Genomic DNA, 13,747 nt, shown 5'->3' with positions numbered 1-13,747 from the left:
GGGTTCAAGCCCTGGTCCGGGAAGATCCCACGTGCCGTGGAGCAACTAAGTCCGTGCGCCACAACTACTGAGGCTGAGCTCTAGAGCCTGTGAGCCACAACTGCTGAGCCCGTGTGCCAGAACTACTGAAGTCCATGAGCTTAGAGCCCGTGCTCTGCAACACGAGAAGCCACCGCAATGAGAAGCCCACGCACTGCAACGAAACGAAGAGTATCCCCCGCTCGCCGCAACTAGAGAAAGCCCGCGCGCAGCAATGAAGACCCAACACAGCCAAAAAATAAATAATTTTTTTTAAAAAAAGAAAAGAAACTATAGGAAAAGAATCAGAGGAAGGAAAGAAAAAAAAGAATCCAATTTAATGTTTTGAAATAAGAATAGTAAAAGAAAACCTTCACTTAAAGACAAAATAATTATGCACATTTCCACAAATTGTACTATTCTCAATAACATCATAAGGCTCCAGTACTAGGCAAAGGAATGTCATAACGCTTTGTCTGACTTCTAGAGAAGAATCAAGTCATTGTTTACATATAGGTAATCTTAAACTGCCACTAGAGAACCATTTTCTAACTTCTTTCCTACTTAAAGTTCTGATAAAAGAGAAAACTGAACCAAAGCGAATACAAAAACAAAATCAGCCACGGAATTAAAAACTTAGATGACCTTTGATCAATGCCCATTTTCACCCCAAGAATCAAATCATTGGGCCCAAAATAAAGGTTATGCAATCTACCGAACCACATTCCTGAATGGGACAGCTAGAGATTTTAATGTGTGTGGCCTCTGCCTGCCTTGGCTCCACTTTCTTCCTTTCTCCTGTGTCTGGTACTTTAGAATAAATTCCAATTTGTCTTTTTCAGTTGCTCCCAGGTGTATGATTACTAGTAAACTTTAAGAAAAAAACAACCCTGTGATTTACTATTCCTGAGACGTTGATTTTCCTGAGACGTTGATTTTCCTACCTCACCCCACAAAAAATCCCCCACAGAAGCCCCATTGTCCTATGAATTATTTCTAGGTTGAATTGACTTCATGCAAAGTAAAGCTAAGGATAGTACATGGAACTAGGAGACAGGGAGGAGGCTTAATTCGTGGAAGAGGGTCCCAGTGAGGAGAGTGAGGGCGGTGGGCGAAGGGGAGCAGAGGGCGGGAGGAAGGGTTAGAAAGCGGACCCTGGGGGCGGGTGGCGTCGGGGGTGGAGAGAGCCACAGAGGGCGCTCCTTCCAGGAAGAGAGAAGGGGGGAGGGGCGAGGAATGGAAGGTGCTGGGGTCGGGGAGCGGGGCAGGGGTGTGAGGAGAAGACGGCGAGAGCCAAGGGCTCGGACGCCTAGGGCTCCCTCCACACACGACTCCTCAGAGTTGAAGGCCGGGTACTCAGAGAGGGACACCGAGGCTGAGGAGTGACCGCAAGCGCCCATCGCCTCCCCTCAGGCGGGGTCCCTCAGGGCTCGTGCCGGTGAAGAGCCCGGCGGCACACGTGTGGGGATGAGGGTGGCCGCGGCCGCCGTGATCCAGCCCGCCTCCAGCCCCCGGGTCCCGCCCATCGCCCTACTTCCAGCGCCGGGTCTGAAGCGAGGCGTGCCCGAACAGGGGCTGGAGGAGGAGTCGCTAGATCCTCCCGTTATATCTCTGGCGCTCCACGCCCTGAGCTGCTGTGCGTCTGGGAGTGCGCGGCCGGGCTACAGGGCGGGGAGAGGCGGGGCAGTGGACCGGGGCGGGGCGAGGGGAGGGGCATATGGGGGATGGCACGGGGCTATAGGCGGGGCAGTGGGCGGGGAACAGGGCAGGCCTAGGGCGGGGCGGCAGTGTGGGCGGGGCTAAGGGCCAGCGGCATGAGTGGGTGGGGCAAAGGGCGGGGCAGGGGCCAGGGACCCGGACCGGGGCGGGGATGGGGGACACTGAGAGCAGTTTCCCGCGTGGTGCTTGCTCTTGGAGCTTATCTGTTCAGCGACCCGGTCACTAGTCACTGCAAAACAATTGTGAGGGGTGGTAATGTCTGACCCCTCTGCTTGGCCTCTGAACATCACCAGGATGACGTCTCATCTTTTGCACTTAGAGCGAGGAGGTCCCTGGAGAGTTATTAAATCTCTTTAACCTTAGTTTTTCTCATCTGTAAAATGGAAATGATGATAATAAAAGTACCTGTGCCATAGGGTATTGTAAGAGATGAGTGAGATGAAGCATGTAAAGAGCCTAGCAATAATAAATGCTCAATAAATATTAGCTATCATTATTGTTGTTAAAAAGATCATTCACGTTGACCAGCACTTTAGGGACAGCAAACATTTTCCTGCCTGGAATATCACAGCTTTCAATAGCTAAAGCCAACTGCTACAACATAAGAAAAATCATACAAAAGCATATGGATCAAAGGCTGTTTTCCTCCCTTGAACTTCATAGTAAATACTGATAAATCTTGGAATAACAATGACATCCAATATATAGGTTATTGATAAGGTCCCAGGCTCCTTGCTGATGGGTTGTCTTATTTACTCTTCAAACAACCTCACAAGGTAGTTAGTAATTTCCCTCCTTTTGAGATGAGGAAATGGCCTGGAGGGAGAAGCCACCTGTCCAGGGTCACATAGTTGGGGATGTTAGAGACAGAATTCAGCTCGGGTTTAGCTCCCCTTTTCCCACCTCAGGGAATGGTATCACAATGACCACTCAGGCAGACATCTGGGAGATGCCCTTGATGCCAACCTCACCTCTACCTTCATATCACTCCATAAGCAAGCCCATCACTCCTCCTTCAAATAGGACTTTATCCACTTCTCACTGCCTCTACCCTCTCTACCCTGGTCTAAGCTACTTCCCTCCTGGAAAAGCTCCAACAGCTTTCTCAGCAATCTCCCTCATGTCACTTGCCTTCCTTGAGCCCATTGTCCACACTGAAGCCAGAAGGGTCTCCCCCCTTTAAAGCCCTCTAAGTCCTCCTGTTGCTCTTAGAATAAAAACAAACTCCCTCCTAACAACTACAGGCTCCTGCATAGTCTCCCCCTTACTTATTATTCTAGCTTCATGTCCTATGGGTGGATTTATCCTGACCACAATGAATCTTCAGTTTCAGGGCCCTTGCTTGCATGGGCCCCTCCAAGGCCCTGGGAGAAACATAGCAGTGTGTTCACCTGGGTGTGTGTTTTTGTAAACATTGCAGAAGTAAGATATTTAATGGTAATCCTTTAAGATCGATGTCTTTCAACTCTCCCTTTATCATACTGTATTGTGGCAATGGAGTACCTGAAGGATGCAGCTAAGGCAGAGTTGAGTTAGGTGTACATTAATTTAGGTTCAGAGGTGTTATGGATTGAATGTTTGTGTCCCTCCAAATTCGTATGTTGAAATCCTAATCCCCAATGTGATGGTATTGGGAGATGGGGCCTTTGGGAGGTAATTAGGTCATGAAGGCTCCACCCTGATGGGTTAATAATATGGGATTAGTGCCCTTATAAAGGAGACCTTTCAACCTTTCTGCCTTGTGAAGACACAGCGAGAAGACAGCTGTCTGTGAACTAGAAAGCAGGTTCTCACCGGACACCAAATCTGCTGGCAACTTGATCTTGGACATCCCAGCCTCCAGAACTGTGAGAAACAAATGTTTGTTGTTTAGCCACCCAGTCTATGGTAGTTTGTTATAGCAGCCTGAACAGATTAGGACAAGAAGGATCAATTTATACAGTTCACAGCCCCTTTCATCTTTAGTTGTGTCATTGCTGTCCGTCTCAGTGTAGGAATGGCTTCCAGGAATATCCCTATTGTCCACTGTGCTGACTCACCCTGCACTGTGACAGGAAGGTGCAGGGCCACATGTTATATCATTGCCCAGCATCAGTGCAAAATGGGTGGAAAACAAGATTTGGAACATACAGTGCTAGAGCTAATCTACAGAAAATTCTTCTGATCATCAGATGTATTAAACTATATGCAGAGGATTTGGCTCCCCACAAAGCCTGGTTAAAAGAAGAAGTATATTTGGCAGTGCAGCCTATACAATTATAAATGCACTGCACGTTTTTTCTTCCTTTCTAATAGGAATTGCACAAACTAGAAGATATCAAAGTCCTATGTTTGTAGGGATATGGCGAACTGTAAACAGCGAGTATGTCCATGAGGGAATTTGAGTGTTGTATGATCTCATTGTGTTGGGTCATGCCCTACTTAGCATTTCTGCCCTAGCAATGTCTTACAAAAGAAATGGCCTGTAGATGGTAACAAAAGTAGTATAGTAGGCCCTCCGTATCCACAGGCTCTGCATCCGTGGTTTCAATCAAACTCAGCAAAAATATTTGAAAAAAAATTCCAGAAATTTCCAAAAAGCGAAACTTAAATTTGCCACACAGTGGCAACTATTTACATAGCATTTACACTGTATTAGGTATTATAAGTAATCTAGAGATGATTTAAAGTATGGGGAGGGTGTGAGTAGGTTATATGCAAATACTATGTCATTTTACATAAGGGACTTGAGCATCCGTGGATTTTGGTATCTGTGGGAGAATAATTGCCCCGCAGATACCAAAGGGCAACGGTAATTCATTAAGAGGAATAGATACATTTCAAATCAAAGTAATGAATACACTTGTAGATTGTTGTGATAATCTAATTAATTTAAAGGAGTGAATTATATAAATACATTTGGGGAAAGATTCAAATATCTCACTTATTTGACATGAAATACTGATATGGAGGAAGATAATGTAGAATTCATATTATGCCACCACATGGGGATGCTGACAATAAAACTAGTTAATGTGCTGTCAACCCAAAAAGTATTTAAGCTTAGTCACTATATAAAAAGACTTATAGCTCATGTATGAAAGAAATTTAGAGGTTTTCTCAAATTTGACAATAATCCTAAGAATTTACATGGCATTAAGCTTTACACCTTAAAGAAAATTGTTTAAACTATCCACCAAAAAAGTTAATCAATCTTGTAAACATTAAATTATCATCTTCATATTTTTATAAAAAGACAACAAAATCATTGTCTTATGAGTATATGGTCAAAGAATATACAGCAAAAAATGTAGAGAAAAAATTATAGAACCATGTCATGGCGGCTAATTAATAAAATATTATGCTATGTTTCCAGATTTTATGATTTTATGATTGTCAGCTTTTAACATTTTATAATTTGTTATTTCTTCTGTCATTCTAGAAACAATTTCCCTTTCTAACCTAGTTCTGTATTTATAACTTTATTCTTTTTCTTTAAGAAAAGAATACTCGGGCTTCCCTGGTGGCGCAGTGGTTGAGAATCTGCCTGCTAATGCAGGAGACACGGGTTCGAGCCCTGGTCTGGGAGGATCCCACATGCCGTGGAGCAACCGGGCCCGTGAGCCACAACTACTGAACCTGCGCGTCTGGAGCCTGTGCTCCACAACAAGAGAGGCCGCGATAGTGAGAGGCCCGTGCACCGCGATGAAGAGTGGCCCCCGCTTGCCACAACTAGAGAAAGCCCTCACACAGAAACGAAGACCCAACACAGCAAAAATAAATAAATTAATTAATAAACTCCTACCCCAACATCTTTTTTTTTTTTTTTTTTTGCGTCACGCGGGCCTCCCACTGTCACAGCCCCTCCAGCTGCAGAGCAACAGGCTCCGGATGCGCAGACCCAGCGGCCATGGCCCACGGGCGCAGCCGCTCCACGGCATGTGGGATCCTCCCGGACCGGGGCACAAACCCGTGTCCCCTGCATTGGCAGGCGGACTCTCAACCACTGTGCCACCAGGGAAGCCCTCAACATCTTCTTTAAAAAAAAAAAAAAAAGAATACTCTACATTTTATAAGCTTCAGGCCCCATAAAGCCTGGCGCTGTCTCTGCCCAACCCTGTGCTCTTGCCCCCTGTGATCTAGCCATATTGGATCCCCTCTATGCCCATTGCTTAGGAAATTGCCTGGCACACAGTGGTACCAGAAAACTATTTGTAGATAAATGAATGAATGAATGAATGACTCAGAAGCCAGAATGTTAGAATGTTAACTCCAGGGAAACATGAATTTTGTCTGTTTTATTTGTTCTTACATTCCCACATCCAGAACAGTGCCTTGCATACAGCAGGTGCACAATAAGTATTTTTCTAAATAAATCCAGACCTGTTTTATTGCAGATAATGCTTCTTTTCATTGCCTCCAGTTATTCCATTTACAAAATACTTTCCCAAGATCTCTCCATAACTCTCAGAGATGTCATTTTCATTTTAGATTTAAAGTTCAGAAGAGGAGAAGTGACTTGCCCCAGGTCATTCAGTCAGTGGCAGAGCTTAACTTCAAACCTAGATCTCCAGGGCCAGAAAGCCTCAATGTCCACAGCACTCCCAATAACCTGTCCCACAGTAGGAAAGCAGACAAGTGAAGAAGCCAGTCCCAGAACGCAGAGCAGGCCGGTTCCCAGAAGAGTTACTCTGCATGGACACCAGGTGGCGCGATCCATCGAGTAGTTACCCTAGTCTTTGATAGCAACTTGGTAAGGTCAAAAAGGTTTATCAGAAACCAAAGTTTGAACCACTAGTTTCATTTGCTTTCAACTGCCCTGCTTTTCCTTCATTGACCACTTGCTCTTTGGGTCTCAGTTTCCTTTCTGTCAAATGGGAATATTAACACGTACTTCCTAACCAGGCGATACGTTATGGTGCCCATGCACGGCCCATATTCAACAAACATGCATCCTACTTCTTCCGACAGGGCCCACAGTAATCTCCAGCTGTACAAAATTCTTCTTAGCCCTGTACATTGCCAGAGAATGATTTCCAGCAGGAATGAGAAGGAAATTCCTTTTTGTTGATCACCTACTGTGGTAGGTGGAAAAATGACCCCTACATCCTAATCCCTGGAGCTTGTGAATGTTACTTTATGTGGCAAAGGGAGTGGGGGGGTCCTCCTTTGCAGATGTGATTAAATTAAGGATCTTGAGATGGGGAGATTATCCTGGATTATCAGGTGCACCCTAAATACAATCGCATGTATCCTCAGTAAGAGGAAGACAAAGGGAGATTTTACGCAGACAGAGCAGAAGGCATGGGTGTGGCTTCAAATCAGAGTACCAGCAGCCACCAGAAGCTAGACAAGGTCAAGAACAGATTATCCCCCAGAGCTTCCACAGGGAGTGCAGCCTGGCCCACACCTCGATTTTGGTCCAGTGAAACAGGAGCGGAACTGCGACCATGGGGCAGAGGCAGGGCAGAAATCCCACCTATGAACTGGGTTCAAGATATGCTGGAGGCAGGGAAGGGGGCACACTACTGGAGACACCCAGACTCTAGGCCTACTCACCAACCATGGTGATTCCAGATGGTGTTGTCTAGAGATGTCTTTGAGTTCCTTTCACACATACAGAGACTGTCTTGCCCCAGACTCTGCCAGAAAGAGTGGAGGGGTTGGTAGGGGGGCATGTGAACCCAGCATCTCTGCATCCTCTTTCCCACGGCACCCCTCCCTCCACTGCTGCTGATTGGAAGAGCACCATCATGCTGTGGGTCAGAGGTCTGCTTAGGCAGAAGATAGATCTGAGATTTACTCAGTGTGTTATTTTGGGCCACTTAGCTCCACTAAAGCTCAATTTCTTCATCCGATATCTGTAATATCACCCTTGCAGAGCTGTTGAGTGGGTTCACAGCAACAGTATCTTTACAATGTTTCTTATGGTGCTGGTAGTTAGGGTAGATAATTGATAATAAAAATGAATAGTTTACATGGCACACACACAGCCCTTATTAGATGGCAGGCTCTGCTGAAAACATTTTGCATGTATTTTTTTAAATGGGACCAGAAAAGAGTTTTATTTGAGCCAAACTGAGGACTATAGCCAAGGAGACAGTCTCTCAGATAGCTCTGAGGCATTGTTCCAAAGAAGCATGGTTTTTAGCACAGTTTTGTATCTTGTCAGAGCAAACAACATCAAACATTACAGGATACATTCCTTCAAAATTTCAAAGAAGACAGATGAGCACGTACACAGCAAATCAGCCTGGTCTTGGCACCTGTGAAGAGAATCTTATCATCAAAGGAGTATTAGCATTGATGTTCCAGGAAGGGAGGTATTTATCTCTCTCTTCAAAACAGACGTTGTTTACTTCTGGACAATGCACACTTTTCTTTAATGGTTAGAGCAGATGTACAGTGTATGCTTTTTTTTTTGGTGTAAGCATATATATATTAAAAATATATATATATATATTTTTTTTTTACTCACATCACTCTGTTATTGGTCAAATCAGTCATACAATCAACTGGGTCATTCCATCATTGGATGACTTGAATAATATATATACATATATATATTTTTTATACAGCAGGTTCTTATTAGTCATCAATTTTATACACATCAGTATATACATGTCAATCCCAATCTCCCAATTCATCACACCACCACCAACAACCCCCCACGGCTTTCCCCCCTTGGTGTCCATGTTTGTTCTCTACATCTGTGTCTCAATTTCTGCTCCACAAACCAGTTCATCTGTACCATTTTTCTAGGTTCCACATATATGTGTTAATATACGATATTTGTTTTTCTCTTTCTCACTTCACTCTGTATGACAGTCTCTAGATCCATCCACGTCTCAACAAATGACCCAATTTCGTTCCTTTTTATGGCTGAATAATATTCCATTGTATATATGTACCACATCTTCTTTATCCATTGGTCTGTCAATGGGCATTTAGGTTGCTTCCATGACCTGGCTATTGTAAACAGTGCTGCAATGAACATTGGAGTGCATGTGCCTTTTTGAATTATGGTTTTCTCTGGATATATGCCCAGAGGGCATTGCTGGGTCATATGGTAGTTCTTTTTTTAGCTTTTTAAGGAACCTCCATACTGTTCTCCATAGGGGCTGTATCAATTTACATTCCCACCAACAGTGCAAGAGGGTTCCCTTTCCTCCACACCCTCTCCAGCATTTATTGTTTGTAGATTTTCTGATGATGCCCATTTTAACTGGTGTGAGCTGATACCTCATTGTAGTTTTGATTTGCATTTCTCTAATAATTAGTGATGTTGAGCAGCTTTTCATGTGCTTCTTGGCCATCTATATGATTTCTTTGGAGAAATGTCTATTTAGGTCTTCTGCCCGTTTTTGGATTGGGTTGTTTGTTTTTTTAATATTGAGATGCATGAGCTGTTTATATATTTTGGAGATTAATCCTTTGTCCATTGATTCGTTTGCAAATATTTTCTCCCATTCTGAGGGTTGGCTTTTCGTGTTGTTTATGGTTTCCTTTGCTGTGTAAAAGCTTTGAAGTTTCATTAGGTCCCATTTGTTTATTTTTGTTTTTATTTCCATTACTCTAGGAGGTGGATCAAAAAAGATCTTGCTGTGATTTATGTCAAAGAGTGTTCTTCCTATGTTTTCCTCTAAGAGTTTTATAGCGTCCAGTCTTACATTTAGGTCTTTAATCCATTTGGAGTATATTCTTGTGTATGGTGTTAGGGAGTGTTCTAATTTCATTCTTTTACATGTACCTGTCCAGTTTTCCCAGCACCACTTATTGAAGAGACTGTCTTTTCTCCATTGTATATCCTTGCCTCCTTTGTCATAGATTAGTTGACCATAGATGCATGGGTTTATCTCTGGGCTTGCTATCTTGTTCCATTGATCTATGTTTCTGTTTTGGTGCCAGTACCATATTGTCTCGATTACTGTAGCTTTTTAGTATAGTCTGAAGTCAGGGAGTCTGATTCCTCCAGCTCCATTTTTTTCCCTCAAGACTGCTTTGGCTACTCGGGGTCTTTTGTGTTTCCATACAAATTTTAAGATTTTTTGTTATAGTTCTGTAAAAAATGCCATTGGTAATTTGGTAGGGATTGCATTGAATCTGTAGATTGCTTTGGGTAGTATGGTCATTTTCACAGTACTGATTCTTCCAATCCAACAACATGGTATATCTCTCCATCTGTTGGTATCATCTTTAATTCCTTTCATCAGTGTCTTATAGTTTTCTGCATACAGGTCTTTTGTCTCCCTAGGTAGGTTTATTCCTAGGAATTTTATTTTTTTTGTTGCAATGGTAAATGGGAGTGTTTCCCTAATTTATCTTTCAGATTTTTCATCATTAGTGTATAGGAATGCAAGAGATTTCTGTGCATTAATTTTGTATACTGCAACTTTACCAAATTCATTGATTAGCTCTAGTAGTTTTCTGGTGGTATCTTTAGGATTCTCTACGTATAGTATCATGGTATCTGCAAATAGTGACTGTTTTAGTTCTTCTTTTCCAATTTGTATTCTTTTTATTTCTTTTTCTTCTATGATTGCTGTGGCTAGGACTTCCAAAACTATATTGAATAATAGTGGCGAGAGTGGACATACTTGTCTTGTTCCTGATTTTAGAGGAAATGCTTTCAGTTTTTCACCATTGAGGATGATGTTTGCTGTGGGTTTGTTGTATATGACCTTCATTATGTTGAGGTAGGTTCCCTCTATGCCCACTTTCTGGAGAGGTTTTATCATAAATGGGTGTTGAATTTTGTCAAAAGATTTTTCTGCATCTATTGAGATGATCATATGGTTTTTCTCCTTCAATTTGTTAATATGGTGTATCACATTGATTGATTTGCATGTATTGAAGAATCCTTGCATCCCTGGGATAAATCCCACTTGATCATGGTGTATGATCCTTTTAATGTGTTGTTGGATTCTGTGTGCTAGTATTTTGTTGAGGATTTTTGCATCTATATTCATCAGTGATATTGGTCTGTAATTTTCTTTTTTTGTAGTATCTTAGTCTGGTTTTGGTATCAGGGTGATGGTGGCCTCATAGAATGAGTTTGGGAGTGTTCCTTCCTCCACAGTTTTTTGGAAGAGTTTCAGAAGGATGGCTGTTAGCTCTTCTCTAAATGTTTGATAGAATTCACCTGTGAAGCCATCTGGTCCCAGACTTCTGTTTGTTGGAAGATTTTTAATCACAGTTTCAATTTCATTACTTGTGATTCGTCTGTTCATATTATCTATTTCTTCCTGGCTCAGTCTTGGGAGGTTATACCTTTCTAAGAATTTGTCCATTTCTTCCAGGTTGTCCATTTTATTGGCATACAGTTGCTTGTAGTAATCTCTTAGGATGCTTTGTATTTCTGCAGTGTCTGTTGTACCTTCTCCTTTTTCATTTCTAATTTTATTGATTTAAGTACTCTCCCTCTTTTTCTTGATGAGTCTGGCTAATGGTTTATCAATATTGTTTATCTTCTCAAAGAACCAGCTTTTAGTTTTATTGATCTTTGCTATTGTTTCCTTATTTTCTCTTTCATTTATTTCTGCTCTGATCTTTATGATTTCTTTCCTTCTGCTAACTTTGGGTTTTGTTTATTCTTCTTTCTCTAGTTCCTTTAGGTGTAAGGTTAGATTGTTTATTTGAGATTTTTCTTGTTTCTTGAGGTAGGCTTGTATAGCTATAAACTTCCCTCTTAGAACTGCTTTTGCTGCATCCCATAGGTTTTGGATTGTCGTATTTTCATTGTCATTTGTCTCTAGATATTTTTTGATTTCCTCTTTGATTTCTTCAGTGATCTCTTTGTTATTTAGTAATGTAGTGTTTAGCCTCCATGTGTTTGTGTTTTTTACATTTTTTCCCCTGTAATTCATTTCTAATCTCATAGTGTTGTGGTCAGAAAAGATGCTTGATATGATTTCAATTCTTTAAATTTACTGAAGCTTGATTTGTGACACAAGATGTAATCTACCCTGAAGAATGTTCCGGGCACACTTGAGAAGTGTAATCTGCTGCTTTTGGATGGAATGTCCTATAAATATCAATTAAATCTATCTGGTCTATTGTGTCATTTAAAGCTTTTGTTTCCTTATTTATTTTCATTTTGGATGATCTGTCCATTGGTGTAAGTGAGGTGTTAAAGTCCCGCACTATTATTGCATTACTGTCAATTTCCTCTTTTCTAGTTGTTAGCAGTTGCCTTATGTTTTGAGGTGCTCTTATGTTGGGTGCATATATATTTATAATTGTTATATCTTCTTCTTGGATTGATCCCCTGTTCATTATGTAGTGTCCTTCCTTGTCTCTTGTAACATTCTGTATTTTAAAGTCTATTTTATCTGATATGAGTATTGCTACTCCAGCTTTCTTTTAATTTCCATTTGCATGGAATATATTTTTCCATCCCCTCACTTTCAGTGTGAATGTGTCCCTAGGTCTGAAGTGGGTCTCTTGTAGACAGCATATATATGGGTCTTGTTTTTGTATCCATTCAGCAAGCCTGTGTCTTTTGTTTGGAGCATTTAATCCATTCGCTTTTAGGGTAGTTATTGATATGTGTGTTCCTATGACCATTTTCTTAATTGTTTTGGGTTTGTTTTTGTAGGTCCTTTCTTCTCTTGTGTTTCCCACTTAGAGAAGTTCCTTTAGTATTTGTTGTAGAGCTGGTTTGGTGGTGCTGAATTCTCTTAGCTTTTGCTTGTCTGTAAAGCTTTTGATTTCTCCCTTGAATCTGAATGAGATCCTTGCCAGGTAGAGTAATTTTGGTTGTAGGTTCTTCCCTTTCATCACTTTAAGTATATCATGCCACTCCCTTCGGGCTTGTACAGTTTCTGCTGAGAAATCAGCTGTTAACCTTATGGGAGTTCCCTTGTATGTTATTTGTCATTTTTCCCTTGCTGCTTTTAATAATTTTTCTTTGTCTTCAATTTTGCTAGTTTGATTACTATGTGTCTCAATGTGTTTCTCCTTGGGTTTATCCTGTATGGGACTCTCTGCACTTCCTAGACTTGGGTGGCTATTTCCTTTCCCATGTTAGGGAAGTTTTCGACTATAATCTCTTCAAACATTTTCTCTGGTCCTTTCTCTCTCTCTTCTCCTTCTGGGACCCCTATAATGCGAATGTTGTTGCATTTAATGTTGTCCCAGAGGTCTCTTAGGCTGTCTTCATTTCTTTACATTCCTTTTTCTTTATTTTGTTCTGCAGCAGTGAATTCCACCATTCTGTCTTCCAGGTCACTTATCCGTTCTTCTGCCTCTGTTATTCTGCTATTGATTCCTTCCAGTGTAGTTTTCATTTAGTTATTGTATTGTTCATCTCTGTTTGTTTGTTCTTTAATTCTTCTAGGTCTTTGTTAAACATTTCTTGCATCTTCCCGATCTTTGCCTCCATTCTTTTTCCGAGGTCCTGGATCATCTTCACTATCATTATTCTGAATTCTTTTTCTGGAAGGTTGCCTATCTCCACTTCATTTAGTTGTTTTTCTGGGGGTTTACCTTGGTCCTTCGTCTGGTATCTTGTTCCTTCATCTGTCCCTCCCTCTGCCTTTTCATCTTGTCTATCTTTCTGTGAATGTGGTTTTTTTTCCACAGGCTGCAGGGTTGTAGTTCTTCTTGCTTCTGCTGTCTGCCCTCTGGTGGATGAGGCTATCTAAGAGGCTTATGCAAGTTTCCTGATGGGAGGGACTGGTGGTGTGTAGAGCTGACTGTTGCTCTGGTGGGCAGAGCTCAGTAAAACTTTAATCCGCTTGACTGCTGATGGGTGGGGCTGGGTTCCCCACCCAGGTTGTTTGTTTGGTTGTTTGGCCTGAGGCAACCCGACACTGGAGCCTACCTGGACTCTTTGGTGGAGCTAATGGCGACTCCTGGAGGGCTCACGCCAAGGAGTACTTCCCAGAAGTTCTGCTGCCAGTGTCCTTGTCCCCACGGTGGGCCACAGCCAGCCCCCTCCTCTGCAGGAGACCCTCCAACACTAGCAGGTAGGTGTGGTTCATTCTCCCCTGGGTCCCAATGTGCACACCACTTTGTGTGTGCCCTCCAA

Source organism: Lagenorhynchus albirostris, chromosome 15 (genome assembly GCF_949774975.1).
Source record: "Lagenorhynchus albirostris chromosome 15, mLagAlb1.1, whole genome shotgun sequence".
In the NCBI taxonomy this organism is placed as follows: Eukaryota; Metazoa; Chordata; class Mammalia; order Artiodactyla; family Delphinidae; genus Lagenorhynchus; species Lagenorhynchus albirostris.
The sequence above is the reverse complement of the archived record's forward strand: the minus strand, read 5'-3'. Positions refer to the sequence as shown.